General features: G+C 38.5%; 1 protein-coding gene across 23 annotated transcripts in view; it reads left to right on the top strand.

The window, feature by feature from the left end:
• The window catches only part of TENM3 (teneurin transmembrane protein 3), a 2,371,016-nt gene that overhangs the window by 1,403,963 nt on the left and 951,219 nt on the right, over positions 1 to 15,834 (top strand). For all 23 annotated transcript variants that reach the window (XM_053252610.1, XM_053252608.1, XM_053252605.1 and 20 more), the window contains one exon: positions 4,737 to 4,791. The gene's annotated coding sequence lies outside the window, so the exon portion shown is untranslated. The remainder of the gene's footprint in view (positions 1 to 4,736; positions 4,792 to 15,834) is intronic.

Consider the following 15,834-nt stretch of genomic DNA (forward strand, 5'->3'; position numbering starts at 1 on the left):
TTGGGCTATATTACCTAGGTAGAAGGGTGCTCTCTGCTACCTAGGTTCCTGGTCATGTCATGTGTCCAAAGCAGACACATGTGTCTGTGTCTGCTTGCAGCCCAAGCAGACACAGAGCTGCGTGCCTAGAGTGCCCAACCTTGTGGGGGAATCCCCTAATGCAACAATGGGCTGCTTCGGGGTGTGCCACTCATTTGAGAGGGAAGGGGGGAGCTCCTTCCAGCTCTCAGATCCTCCCTTCCCTTTCAAATGAGCCCATTTTTTACTGACTGCTTTGGGGCATGCCACTCATTTGAGAGGAGGAAGGGAGCTGGAAAGAGCTATCCCTCACTCCAATGCCTACACGCAGCAGAAGCTGCATTCCTTTAGGCAAAATGGGGAAACTTTATCCTCCCACCACCACAACCCTTCCAGTCACCCCATTCTGCGCATTTTAATGTGAATGGGGGACTTGCCTCTCATCCCCTAGCGCTCCCCGCAGCCGCCACTGTGCAGCCTTCACTGGTGGTGGCATTTAGAAGTAAAAAAGGGGAGCTTCATCCTCACGACCTCTTCCTTTCTCGCTGCGGCAGCAAGAGGCTTAATCTCTCATCGTTGCCTTAATCTCTCGTGGCATTTTACATTTTAAATGTAAAAATAAAATAAATGTTTAAAACAAAAGAAAAAACTTCTCCCCCTCCCCAATATCTGCTGCTCATCCAGGATTCGCCGCCATATTCAATTGACTCCATTGCCTCTGCAGTAATCCACCATTTACTGCCAGGATCAGCACAGCATTTGTGGGCCCACAGGCCACTGAAGAGCTATGATGCCTGGGGGGAAGGTAAGATTGATTCTGCCTTCGCTGCCGCACCCTGCCCACCCCCCTCACAGGTCATGAGAACAACCTTAGTGACTATGATTGGATTACATATCATGTAAGATTATGAGAAGGCGTACTGAAATAAAGTTAGTTAAATAAAATGTAAGTTCTTCATTTATTTTATTGTGGGACTCAGTGGGTTGTTCTAATTTGGCAACCCAAAATACTTGCACTTTTGTAAGTTTTCTCACAGAACAAAATGGGGGCTACTGGAAGACAGTTCTTATTTGCTAGTTCTACACTTTCATGTTTATAGCCTCGCCTAGGTTTATTTTTAGTGTGACAGAATATTGGAATCTGATTTATATATAAAGAAGCTGCTGGGTTGGTAGCAGGAAAATGGGGGGAATCAAACAGGCCTTTATTGTTACAACTTTTTGTTGTTACAAAAAGTTACAAGAAATTGTAACTTTGTAACTATAATTGTAACTTTTGTAACTATTGTTACAAGAAAGCTTTTAAAGACTTGGCTTTTTACCCAGGCTTTTACATGATTGTTTTCTACTGCGGCTTCTCTGTGTTTCTATTTGTTGTATTTGTTGTGTTGTTTTTATGCCTGTTTTTATATGTTTTTGTACTTTTAACATGATGTTTTTATTGTGTTTTTATTGTATGTTTTTAACTTTTGTAAACCGCCTTGGGGTTATCTTTTTAATGAAAGGCGGTATATAAATGCAAAAATAAATAAATAAATAAATAAATAAATAAATAAACTCAGGAGGAATTGTCTGAAATGAATCAGACCAATGGTCTATCAAGCCTAACACTAGCTACCATGACGGCTGGCAGCAGTTCCTCAGGACTTCTGTGGAGATCTTTGCCAGCCCTACTATGTTAAAGATTTTACTAGAGATGCAGAGGACTGAACCACAAGCCTTTTCTTAGCAAAGCTTATGTTCCATTACTATGTCATGACATTTCCCCAGTGATAAATATGACCTTTCCCCTAGTGACTAATACAATACAAAGAGTTGACTAATGTGATACATAAAAACTGCCTTTGCTCAGATTAATCCTTTGTTTCTTTCCCCCTCGTTTGTTTTTGTTCTCTTTTTTTTGTTGTTTTAACAGAACTAGTACTTGCAGATCTGTATTTCTTATTTTATCCTATGTGCTTCAAATTATATGGTTGCATCTGTTAGAGCTGTATTGTCCTATTACTTAAAAAAAAAAAAATCTTAACTGAATTGGAGAAATGAGAAGGTATTATATTAGCAATTCTTTTCATCACTGCAATCTAACAATACTGAACCAACACAGAGGAAAACGGAGAATCCCTTCATATCTAAATAGCCTCAGGATTTCTATCCCCACTAAACAACAAATTGAGTTCTACATTTAGATTATTTCATGCTTTCTTTTATGGAATCACATTTTTGCCATTTTCAGATGCCCAAAAGCAGATTCCTAGCTAGTATATATTGATAACCTAAGGACTTTATGAGAAATATAGTGTTAGAAAAAAGAGCTCATATTAAGTAGAGATGAGTGGATAGTAAAAAAATAATCATTTTAACCACTGTTCATAGGCTTTTCTCGTGAAAATTTTATAGTTCACTCACTGATAGCAGCTTCATAACCCTGAAAGTTAATTTTCCATTTAGAATTGATGCTGCATGCATTTAAAGCACTTGCTTAACAGAGAGTATATTACTTACATTATGGGTAGGGGTGTGCACGGAACCATATTCTACAGTTCGGTTCTAATTCAGTTTGAATTTGAACCAAACCACCGGTCCACAAAGTGGTTCCGTTGAACCGGGTAAATTCTCCTTTACAAGCATAACCCCTTGGAGTGCATCAAACCAGTCCATAATGGTCTGGACCAGATTCAGTTCAAATTCGGACTGGCCACTATTTTTGAGGCCTGTTTGGTTCAAGTTCAAATTGGTCAAACCAAGCCAGTTTGAATTGAACCCAGTTTGATTTGAACTGGTTTTGCACACCCCTGTCTACGGATGAGTTTTGAGGAGTTAGGGCTGCTGGTATGAGTTATTCTACTTGGTGTCTCTCACCAAGAATTTGTCTAACCTGAGCTTTAAATGAATAAGTAATGTTTAGGAGGTTGGTAAGACATTATTATGAGTTGCTTTACCACCACGGCAACATTTTGTATGAGCCAAAATATGCAATTAAAATCTACTAAAAATCACATGAACATTAGAGCAGCCCTGCTTGATCAGCCCAAAGGTCCACTTGTTCCAGCATCCTGCTTCCAACATGGTGCCCAGATGGCTCCAAGAACCTCTTAAATAGCAGTTGAGGGCAATAGTCCTCTCTTGTTGTTCCTCTGCAGCAGGGCAGCCCTCCTGCAGTTTTGGCCAACTCCCACTATCCTTGGCTATTCGCCACTGTAGCTGGGGATTATGTAGTCCAAAAACAGCTGGGGGCCGGGCTGTTGAGCAGACAGATATTCATAGGCATAGTGTCTCCAGTTCTGGAGCCAGTTCTGGAGCCAGCGTGGTGTAGTGGTTAGAGTGCTGGACTAGGACTGAGTTCAAACCCCCATTCAGCCATGATACTTTCTAGGTGACTCTGGGCCAGTCACTTCTCTCTCAGCCTAACCTACTTCACAGGGTTCTTGTGAGGAGAAACTTAAGTATGTAGTACACTGCTCTGGGCTCCTTGGAGGAAGAGTGGGATATAAAATGTAACAAATAAAATAAATAATGGCCACTGGGAATTAATGGAGTCAGATTTATGCTGGCATGTATGTTCAGCTAGTTATTTGTCTAATTATTTACTAAGGGTCAAGCAGCCCTTATTTATTGAGGGTCAAGCAGCCCTCAGGGACATGTTTTCTGGAGGTACAGTGGGCTTCAGAGGGAAGAAATGTTCGGCAAAAAATCACCCTTCCTGCAACAGCACATTACTAGTCTGGATGTCAGCCATAGTCAGTAAATAAATGCAAAAGAAATGGGTAACATCCAGCGGTGTCTTTAGTCTGGAACAAGATTCTGGGATAGAATTCTTAACCCCTAATCCAACATTACCATTCCAGAAAAACTGTGGATGCTACCCAGTGAAAGATAGTCATGTATCAACTGTGTTTTTGTGCACTTAGTTCTGCATAGGATTACAGCTTTAAGGTGTGCTGCTCAGGTCCATGGATTGTGAAGACAAAAATATCTACTAAGAAAAGCAATCTTCTTATTTAGGTTTGTCATGGATAATCTTTTGATTTATAAATTTGTTGTCCATGATTAATTCTTTTGTGCCACTTAATTAATGAAAAGGAAGAAGCACCTTCCAGTGTGCCCCAACCAAAGTTCTAGCTGTGAAATTCAAGAAAGTATAAAATTGTTGTGAAATGTTTCCTGAAGATTATCTGGGTGAATGTTTAATGAGGCAATTTTGAGCTCTGTGTCTATATTGCATCCTATGATTGCTGATATTTTGGGGAAACTTTCAATTTGCTAATCCCAATTTTGCTTTAAGTTGGGGGGAGTCCACCCATATTCCTGATGGCCAGGGGTTTTTTAGGAATAGTGTAGAATGTCATGTGGAGGGCTGCAGCTGAAGGAATTTGCAGAAATTTGAGCCTACTTGCATCAACAGGTAGTACTTTCTGCTACTGCAAGTGGCTCAATGATCTGGACCACAAGCTATTTTATTAATAGGAAGGATATTATATATAAATGAAGCATAAAGTATCAATTTTTGACAGTAAAACCATGATTCTTCTAAACCATAACAGTATGAAAGTTTTCCATTATAACAAGTCCTTGACCTGATAATGGGGCATGGTGTTTTGGTTTTTTTTAAGTGTGTGTATGGTTATTAAACAAATGAACATCAAGATATTTATTATTTGAAAGTGCATATAGTGATTTTGCAATAATATTAAATACCACAAATTTCTGTTTTTCCCTAGTTGAGCTGGAAGCCAGATGCTGCGCCATATCTGAGATCTCATCTGTGATTGCCAGGTAAGGCTCTGTTGGATTGAGAATAAACAAGGCCACATTGTCAGCAAACAAGTAATTGTATGCTTTCTTTCACTCATGGAAGTCACCTCAGCCTAATTTTTGGCTGCCCTGAGCTGACAGTAGCTTCAACAATCCAAACAGGTTCCTCTGAAAAGAGAAATGTGTCTCGTTATTTTGAATTGTATGTTAAATTCAGCATTCTTCATTTGTCTGTACCCTTTAACACCAATTGGAATGTGCAAGATTTTTCCTTCTTGCTTCCTTCCCTTACCTATATTCCTTATCTAACCAGCCATGAGCTGACTTTTCTCCCAAGTCCCTGCAGTAGATATCCCCTCCCTCACAATTTAAAGTTAAGCATACTTAAGTCCTATTGGTTTTAATGATGCAAATAAATTGGACTATTTTAATATAGATTCCATCCATATTAATATGGATTTTTAATATTTACCAAAGAGCTTAACCAAAGCCATTTTTTGCATAATGTGTATTCTCTTGGTAAGATTTTGCATTTCAGTTTCATTCATGAGAAATAGATACATCACACATTACATTATTCACATGATAGTCACAATTACCACTTGAAACCTGAAGATGTGGAACTGTTATCAGCTATTAGCCATAATAGACCATTGCCACTTATCATGCCAGGCAATTAGAATTATTTAAGTCAATAATGAGCACTTTAAGTCAATTGGCTAAAAAGACTTTAAGTACTTTGATTCAACTGTACTGTGGATTAGATAGTTACAGAAAGTGGTTTTCAGTCTCTGCTTCAGTGGACCATATGGTTAAAAAAAAAACCCATTGAGCATAATACTAGTTCCCATATGGGCATGGCACCGATTCTCTTTCTTTCTTTCGTTCTTTCGTTCTTTCTTTTCAAAGCGTGTACACGGTAGCTATATATGTAATTTAAATAAGTCCTTATTGTTTGCCATGTAAATATGCATCTGATACATGGGGTAAACCAGAACTTCATCCCAAGATGTTGTTCAGCCTAAGTGGAATCTCTTCAGGAACTGTTGTAAAGATCAAATTGCATCTGTCTATTTAAAAAAATGTTAAAATTATCTTTCATAAGCCTGCTGTTAGCAGTTGTACTGCTACATTATGTATGATTATTTGACTGCTCATTGCTTCAACAAACTGCACAGTATTCCATTAGTGATTTTCAATTTCATGCTAAGCTTTGCAATTTATTAGTGTTATTTAGGCTAATATACTGTTATTTTGCATATTTTATACCATTTTTTATCCACATAATCTAGTATATGTATAGGGATCAATCAACTCTCCAAAACATTATACATTCATATTATTATGAAGCGTATAATTCTGATTGACCACTGTGGATAGGTTTATTCTGAAAACGAGTTTCAGTGATGATTTTACTACATTGTATGTAAAGCATTGAGTACTTGAGATTTGTGTATTACGCACACTAGTAACATAATACCCCAGCTAACTTGGCAAAGAGGCACCTTTTAACATGGTGATTCTCTTTATTTAGCAGGGGGAGAGTAACTGGCCCTATTCACCCCCAGGACAGCACCTCCAGTGACTGTTGCTGGCATCTATCTTATGTTTCTTTTAGATTGTGAGCCCTTTGGGCACAGGGATCCATCTTAGTTATTTATTTATTATTTCTCTGTGTAAACCGCCCTGAGCCATTTTTGGAAGGGCGGTATAGAAATCGAATAAATAATAATAATAATAATAATGGTCTCCTGAGCCATGAGTTCCTAAATATAGCTATACAACCATTAATCACTGCATTAAATTGCATGTAGATAAGTTATTATACCTACAGACCATGATCTAGCAAGTCTATCTGTGAGTATTCAATGAAGTGGGCATGTGAAATGGGATGTATCAAGCCAAGGCTGGTTTACAAATCACAGCCATCAAATTGCAGAAGGGAGGGACTAGCAGAGGGGAAGACTTCTGTGTGTCAAATCTATTTTTTTTAAACTCCGAATGCACTTTTGCAGGCATATCTTCAGTGTGTCAGTGGCAAGGATGTGTACTTCAGATGTTTAAGGTTCCTAGCTCCTCCTTCCTGCCCCTCTCTAGTGCATGCCTAGGGAACTTCACTGGAGGTCATGTCACATGAGAGGAACTTCTTGACAGTGCCTCCTGCCCTATGGGACTCCTTTTTCTTAGGAGTTTGGCTCCTTGAAAGCCTTCCATTGGGGATGGAGGAAGGATATTATATTTCTGGAGTCCACCTAGCAACTCTCATAAAGTAGGATTTCTTCTCTCTTGTTGGTACTGACACAGGTTTTAACTGTTTGTTTGTTGTTTGTTTGTTGTTTGTTTGTTGTTTGTTTGTTGTTTGTTTGTTTGTATAGCTTATATTATATTGTATTGTATTGTATTTGTTGTCAGACACTTTTGAGTATGCAACTCTTAATTCATGTTCAACAATGTCTGATTCAATAATCAAAAATCTGGTCCTTTAGTTTGTATTATCAATATATTTTCTTATTCCATTTCTTACGCAAAAGAGCTTTGAACAGTTTCAACTATCCCTTTTTACCAGGGACAGCTTTGGACATGTTAGTATTGACAAACAGTTAATTTCCCATTGAGTAATTTACAATACTACCACTTTTTTTCTAATACTAACCTTCCCACTGCCGTTTTAGAGGGGAAGTTTAAGAAATTACCATACTCAGCCCACTTTTGTCCTTGTGGTTTGGGAGATATAGAAACAACTGCACATGTATTACTCTATTGTACATTTTACAAGAATATTCAAATTAATTTTATTTCTTATTTTTTAATGGAATTTCCTGGCCAGACCAATGAGTTTTATTTATATTATTTGTTGTCAAATTTAAAAGACTTAGTGTCTTGGAATGTGGCCAAGTTGTGTTATGTAGTTTGTAAAATTTGCAAAGAACTCACCATCTGATTACTATTAGTATTTTTTGTCTGTTTATTATTACTGGTCAATGACCAAAATAAAGATCTTTATCACCTCCAATACTATCCTATTTACCAGGGAGAGTCCCTATTTTCTGGAGTGTCCATGGTGAATCACTGTCCCTATTTTTGTTTCTCGGGGATGCCTTGTTCAGTTTTTTGTGTAGGGGTTATGGTTAAGGAACAATGGGAAGGAAAGGATTTACCAGAGTAACACTATAAAGGGGAAGTGAGAAGGAAGAGTGGCTAAGGATGAACTGAATCACTGGTTCTTTTGGCAGTCTGTTTGTAAGTCTGCAGGGATACTTTGCCCTTTTTAGGATTGTCTTGTTGTTTCTAGGAAGTTCTGCACTCTTCAGAAGTACTTTTTTTCTCTTTTCCTCCCTTTGCCAAGACTGAAGAGACTCTGTAACCACATTTGATCAAGTATGTGTTTGCTATCACACCCTGTAACTATGCTTTTACTCTTAAGTGGGGAAAATGAGCTTTGAAACTAATTGCAAATGTGCATACAGCAATATGTTTTTGGGACCATTGTTTGGCAGTAGAGGCAGATCAGCATTGGGATACCCCTAGGGGAGTAACAGACTCAAGACAAGGCTTTTTTGAAAACAAAGCATAAGTTTCTTAAGAAGAAAAGCACACAAGATAATAGTGGTAGTTGGCAACCCCTGGAGAGCCAGACAGGACAATCCAATTACAGGAATGTTTTCCTTAAGCGTTCTGCACCAAGCTGCCAATTAATGCATGCTTGCGAGGACTCTTAGCATAGTGAGGGGGGGAGAGAGGTTGATAGACAAAGTTAAGAGAAAGAGAGACGGCTGTATATCTTTCCTCAATTCTGTGTAACTCAAAACTTAATTCTGTGTAGCTTCATAGCAGGAGTTAGACATCATGGACAAAAAGGGGTCATAGAGTAAAGGGAGAGGCAGGCTGCCTGCTAACAGCTGCAGCTGTCCCTGTTTACCAGGAATAGCCGCTATTTTCTGGAGCCTGTCCCTAGTAAATCACTGTTCCTGATTTGTTGCTAATTTTGCCTCTTTGGGTGCCTTTTTAAAAAATGTGAGTTGCTAGAGTTGTCATTCTTCAGGATTCAACTCCCTTCTCAGAGTTTCTAGAAATCAAAGTTCTAAAGGGTGAAGCATCATGTTTCTAGTACACCTGGATATAAATAGGCAAGCAGCACTGAGGCACTATGCAGGGCAGAGCATCTAGAAGGTTATATATAATTGTGGTGAGGGGCTTGGGGAGTAATCCTTGATAAAAGAATTGCTTGTTACAATAACTATTATTATTATTATTATTATTATTATTAAAAAATAAAAATAAACTTCATTTGTTAGCCACCCCATAACAAATTGTTCTCTGAGCTGCTTACAACACAACTTGTTACATCCCTATTTTCATCAGCAAAAAGCTGGAGGGTACAGGCCTGTTTCATTTGATTTGATAACCCAGAATAATAAGATGTGCAATGCTTGCTTTCCATTTGTGGCATGCTTACAATCAAAATTGTACACCACAGCCTCCACATTCACAGGCATGTTCCTATTTTCATAGGTGAAAAGTTGGAGGGTATGTTTCCACAGCGTAAGGTGCCAACATGCAATTATCTTATAATAATTTTCAACAAGACTAATACACAGACAAAATTTTGTGCCCTTTTCCAGTAAATAAACCCATATTGTTTCTGATACATTGACATTTAAGTCCTGATTCCATTTCTGACAGTAGCTATTGTCCTTGTCACTACTAAGGTCTATTAAAATACAGTAAATTTTAGATAACATCCCTCTATTCAAGCCCATCATTATTTGTTCGAACATAGCTTCCTGTCACAATATATTGTTTTTCAATTTAGTAGTTATCCACTGTGTCAGTTGGAGATATTGGAGAAAAAGGATTTCTCTCTCCAGTTTTACTATCTCATTATAAGAAAGTATATCCCACTTCCTACAATAACTGCCTCGATCTTGTCATATGGAGTTTCTCCCAGATAGATCCCAATGTTAATCCCAATATATATAAACAGAATTCTGGGGAAATACAGTAACTAAAAAAACCAAAAAAAACCCCAAAAAACCCTAACCCCAATTTTAAAGAATATTTATAATTTTAAAGTAGAAGATGAAACTATAACACCTGCTGGTGTTTCAAAAAAGAGAGTGCATACTAATTTAATTTCAGGACATCTGGTCAAGTTGTCAAGTAGATGTGTTTACAGGTGGCCCTTGTTATCTACAGTCTTGGTACCTGACATTTTGCATATCCGCAGTCGGGCAATGTAGACCTGACCTCATTATATGCAGTTTTAAAAACATTAAAAAAAATTGCCTGTCCATGATTCCTGGGTGGCCGGAAATGACCTCCAAGTTCATGACCATTTTGTTGAATTGAGCCTTTTTGTGGCTCTTCAAAAAAAAAAAAAAATTCCCACAATTTTTCATGGAAAATCGTGATGTTGGGGGTGCAGGGGGGGCAATTGCTGGACAGCTGGAGGCCTGGGCACTTTCCAGACTAGACCCTACGATGGGGTCAGGATGAATCTAAGAAGTGTGCTTCCACACTTCCTGCATCTTGACACTGCAGTCCCTACGGGGACAGCAGGGTGCCGTTCACATTTCCAATGCTTTGTTGCAAATTTAATAGTTGTGATGTAGAGCAATGATGTCGTATATCCGGCGTGAAAAAGTTATTGTTTTTTCGGTTTGTTAGTTGCTGCAAGACTGCTTCCCCTGCTGTTTACGTCTCAAATGCGACTTGCCTGAATGGAGCCATTTTGCTGCTGTTCCCCTGCTAACTTGGCAAAGAGGCACCTCTTAACGTGGTGATTCTCTTTATTTAGCAGGGGGAGAGGGCCCTATCCAATCCAGCACAGTACCTCCAGTGACTGTTGCTGGTATCTGTCTTAAGTTACTTTTTAGATTGTGAGCCCTTTGGGGACAGGGTTCCATCTTATTTGTTTGTTTGTTTCTCTGTGTAAACTGCCCTGAGCCATTTTTGGAAGGACGGTAGAGAAATCAATTATTATTATTATTATTATTATTATTATTATTATTATTATTATTATTAATTTGATTTCTCTATCAAATTAATAATAATTTGGAAAGCACCCAGGAGAGCATGGTATGGCACTTTAGTTGTCTTATTTCTGCCTTTTAAAGCCTCTTTAAGGCTTTTAAGGCCTTTTTTAACTCCAGGAAGCTAACCTCCCAAATACCATTGCCTCAAATTCTCGTTATCCACGGTTTCGTTATCTGTGGTTGTAGGATAAAACGGAAGCTGGGCAGATAGCAAGGGCCACCAGTATATAGCTTCTGAATCTGGTGGTAAAAGTATGACATAGTTTACAACTGAAGATAAAGTCACTCCTTAATTCTGTGGGTGATTGCCCCTTTAGGGGTTTGGCACCTGTCTACCTACAGACTCGCCTCTCCCATCCAGTTACATCCCATCCGGTCAGATCATCTCAGATGGTCCTTTTGTCAGTCCCTGATTTCCGAGAGGTTCGGGGTACTTGGACCCGTGAAAGGGCCTTTTCAGTTGCTGCCCCACTTCTTTGGAACGCCCTTCCCCTTCAGATTCATTTAGCACCTTCCTTACTGATTTTTAAAGCTCTATTGAAGACTTTTCTTTTTCACCAGGCTTTTGCCCTGTAATTTACCTATTTGGTTTTTTTCTTTTTTGTTAGTTACGTTAGTTTTTAATTTAGAATGTAATTTTAATGTTGTCTTGCTTTGCATGTTTTTGTACACTGCCCGGAGTCTTCGGAGTGGGTGGTATATTTGATGATTCTAATAAATAAATAAATAATAAATTGCAATAAAAATGACTGCTGTCTACCAGTACTTGCACTGGTATAAGTTCATCAACATCATCTATGAAGCAAACGATGCTGCAAAAGCTGTGATCTATAATAATTTGGCTTCTGCTTCTTCCTCATTTTGCTTTCTTTGACCTCATTCCCATCAACATTGTTGGGTTGGTGCAGAGTCCATGAGAACTTCCAGTCATAATTTTGTCCACTGTATGGCTGGTTGTGTGGCACAGTTGCACTATCAGTGTAAAGCACACATTCTATAGGGCTGTTTGGTCGGTGGGCATTGGTACTCACATTTTGGAGTTAACACTCGTGTCTTCTGAGCACAGTAGTGCACTAATATGAGTTCGATCTCTGTTCTTTCAGTGTGAACAGGATTGTAGTTAGTGTTGCCAGTCTCCTCTCCTGATTCCACCACCCTGCCTCTCCATCCACATCTGATTTATGCAAAGCCTTGAATAACACAGTTGTAGAAGCACAGTTGCAATATCCTGTTCTATATTTGCAATCTTGTACTGCCACAATGGTCCTTATGTCCAATTATGTTCTGCTTTTGACCTTGCTCAGTAGCCCCTAGTAGCCATCTGGCCTTTAGTGTCATGGTACTCCACATTTGTCCATATCAAAACATGACTTCTTTCAAGTTAGGTCCACTCTTAATGTAAAAGGTGATGCCAGGTCATGACAGACATACATTTGCAGAGTTCAGTTAGGGTGTCATACAATAAGCTCATACACTGCGAGAGAATCATTAGTCTTTCACTTCTGTGAAGGCTAAAATTTAAAAATGATAAATGTAATTCCTAAAACATTCATATTGTGTGGATTAGGTAAGTAATTAATCATATTTCTTGTTTAGAAGTAGTGAAGTTGAGAGACAGCAGGATCAAATGACTTTTTCAGTACATTGTTAAATCATAGAAATGTATTTCCAGATACTCCATTGAGGCTTTGAATGAAATATTTGTAAAGGGCAATGCCTCTTGTAACCGAGTCCACCTCCTATTATAGTCACCACACTTGACTCTAAAAGGTCTCCAGGGGAAAAGATTAATTAGATTTCAATTATGTTACAGAAAAATGTACTTTACATACTTGCGCTCTGGAAAGCATTACGGTGTTTCTTTAATGTGTTTAAAAATTCAAAAATGTTTTTAAAAGCCACTTAAAAAGTCAAACCAAAGGCAAGCTAATGGAATATGGTGTCATCCTTCAAACTGATGTATGTTCAGTTTCACCAGGCCTCACTTGCTGTGTGACGTTATGCAGATACAGATGGAATTTTTGTGAATGATAACTGCATTTTCTCCCAAACAGACCATTAGAATCAAATAATGATCAGCTGCAGAGGATAATCTCTGTTGTTATACCATTGGTCTACTTTAAAGCAACAAGAAACACAAACATACCAGGAGATAAGGCTAACAGTTTGCTGTTTGGGTTTGTCTTGATGTTTTTACAAATGTCTTCTCTCTCTTTTTATTCCATGAATGGGTTTTGTATCCTTAAACTGTTTGGGGTTTGTTTTTTTTAATGTTACTTTTTCATGAACATGTATCAAAGCAAAGTGAGGAGGCATGAATCAGTTGAGTTTCAATGATTTCACAAACTAGGAGAAAATTGAGCCTTATTTCCTTTTTCCAATAGGGCTCTCCTAGGTCAAATACCAACTGTAAGGAAATGCTGAACTGCTTTTGGTGGGGGACCCTCCACCAACCAGCTACATATCCAAAGTGATGTCCATCTCAGAGATGTACATATCAGGCGGTATAGAATTATAGATAGGTAGGTAGGTAGGGAGAGAGAGCAGTAGGGAGAGAAAGCAGCATTTCCAGGATTTTCACTAAAGGCCCATGAAACTACAACATTGGGGCTATAATAAAAAAAAAATATTTAATTAGTGAAGAAAGTCTTCCTTTCTGACATTTAGAAAGATCTCTGAATTTTAAAACAACATGAATCTGCCTTCCAATGAAGGTATGTTATAGTTCCATTGTTAGCTTTCCATAATTTTAATATTTTCCCCTTTTTATTTTATAATTACTGCAGGACAGCTAGAGGTCTCAGGGGCCCTATATCCAGACTAGTGCTGTGATGGCATAAGGATATAGTGCAGTGACTTTGATCAAAGAAATATATGTCTGTCTCAAACTAATTCTTGTGCTAGCAGAAATTGTTGACATATAGCACAACAGGTTGTGCAGCATTGCAATGCCATGCATTTCAAATGTAAAATTCAGCTGAAAGCAAATGCAACAACACATTTGTACAACACAAAGTGAGGCACATACCCATAGCATTGTGCCAGCCACTTAGAGAGGAACACTTAAGACTACAGCATACTGACATCATAGAGCTTGTTGATTCTTCAGAATGCGTCTCTCCCATTGTTCTTTTTTATGGAAATCAAACAGTACACTTTGAAAGCGCAAAGATTTGAGAGATGTGAACTCCCACATTGTAATGGCAGTGGATTGTCATCCATTATCCAATATCAATGAAATGATGCTTACTCTGAAAGAGACCTGTATGTTCAGTCCAAACTTTGGACTGTCTTCAGCCTATCATAAAATTCCTCTGCTCAAATGTTTTCACAAATACATAAACTGCATTACCCCAGAAGATCTTTTTCAGTTCAAGAGACTGCTCTTTGGATTAGCCTCAGCAGCTTTGGTATTTCAAAGAATGATGCATGGGACAATGGATGGCATCACTTACTTTCAGGATGACATTTTAGTGTATGGCAAAACCATTGAGGAACATGATGCTAAACTGACAGACGCCTTAAGAAAACTCCGACAACACAGACTTACTATGTCTGCAGAGAAATGTCAGTTTTGCACATACTAGGTGTTGTACTTGGGACACATAATATCTGAGTGGCATACATCCCCAAATAGACAGTGAAAGCTTATATGGAAAGCACCAGAGCCACACAACAAGGATGTACCTATAGGTGTGAAAAGAAGTGAGAACAGAGCTTTCAGCAATGGCCGATTTGATAGTATGAAAACTAGCCCTTCAGGATGCATCCCAATTATATGTTACATTCTTTTTACAATGAAAATGCAATGGAGCAACTTTTGAGGCGAATTGTTTAACAAATTTAGAGTAGTACCCACAGAGTCCTAAAAATTAGTGAAGTACATCCTTGTTGTGTGGCTCTGGTGCTTTCCATATAAGCTTTCACTGTCTATTTGGGGATGTATGCCACTCAGATATTATGTGTCCCAAGTACAACACCTAGTATGTGCAAAACTGACATTTCTCTGCAGACATAGTAAGTCCGTGTTGTCGGAGTTTTCTTAAGGCGTCTGTCAGTTTAGCATCATGTTCCTCAATGGTTTTGCCATACACTAAAATGTCATCCTGAAAGTAAGTGATGCCATCCATTGTCCCATGCATCATTCTTTGAAATACCGAAGCTGCCGAGGCTAATCCAAAGAGCAGTCTCTTGAACTGAAAAAGATCTTCTGGGGTAAGGCAGTTTATGTATTTATGAAAACATTTGAGCAGAGGAATTTTATGATAGGCTGAAGACAGTCCAAAGTTTGGACTGAACATACAGGTCTCTTTCAGAGTAAGCATCATTTCATTGATATTGGATAATGGATGACAATCCACTGCCATTACAATGTGGGAGTTCACATCTCTCAAATCTTTGCGCTTTCAAAGTGTACTGTTTGATTTCCATAAAAAAGAACAATGGGAGAGACGCATTCTGAAGAATCAACAAGCTCTATGATGTCAGTATGCTGTAGTCTTAAGTGTTCCTCTCTAAGTGGCTGGCACAATGCTATGGGTATGTGCCTCACTTTGTGTTGTACAAATGTGTTGTTGCATTTGCTTTCAGCTGAATTTTACATTTAAAATGCATGGCAGTGCCATGAGTACCAGCAAAAACTTCAGAGAAATCAGCAATCATATCAGCATATGGATTCTCCATCATCTGTAATACAGATTCTGTGCTACTTGGGTCTAACACTATTTGTAGAACTTTCTGATGTTTCCAGTCCCATATTGAGACTCCTTTTTGTGACACATACACTTTCCCTTCTACATTATATCCTTTGTATTCCAGGTATCCATTTATGGTAATAGGGGAACCTCCAAATCCCCTTGGTTTGATTGCCCGACAGCTGCAGATGCAGATGTGATGAAGTAAAGAGTTTCTTATAAATAATATGGGAAATTATAATGTATGGAGAACCAGAATCAGCCAGCATTCACACTTCATGTCCATTAAGTTTTCCTTGACAATGCTGAGAAGCAGACTTGGAGTCTTTCACACA

Source organism: Hemicordylus capensis, chromosome 5, assembly GCF_027244095.1.
Source record: "Hemicordylus capensis ecotype Gifberg chromosome 5, rHemCap1.1.pri, whole genome shotgun sequence".
Taxonomy (NCBI): domain Eukaryota; kingdom Metazoa; phylum Chordata; class Lepidosauria; order Squamata; family Cordylidae; genus Hemicordylus; species Hemicordylus capensis.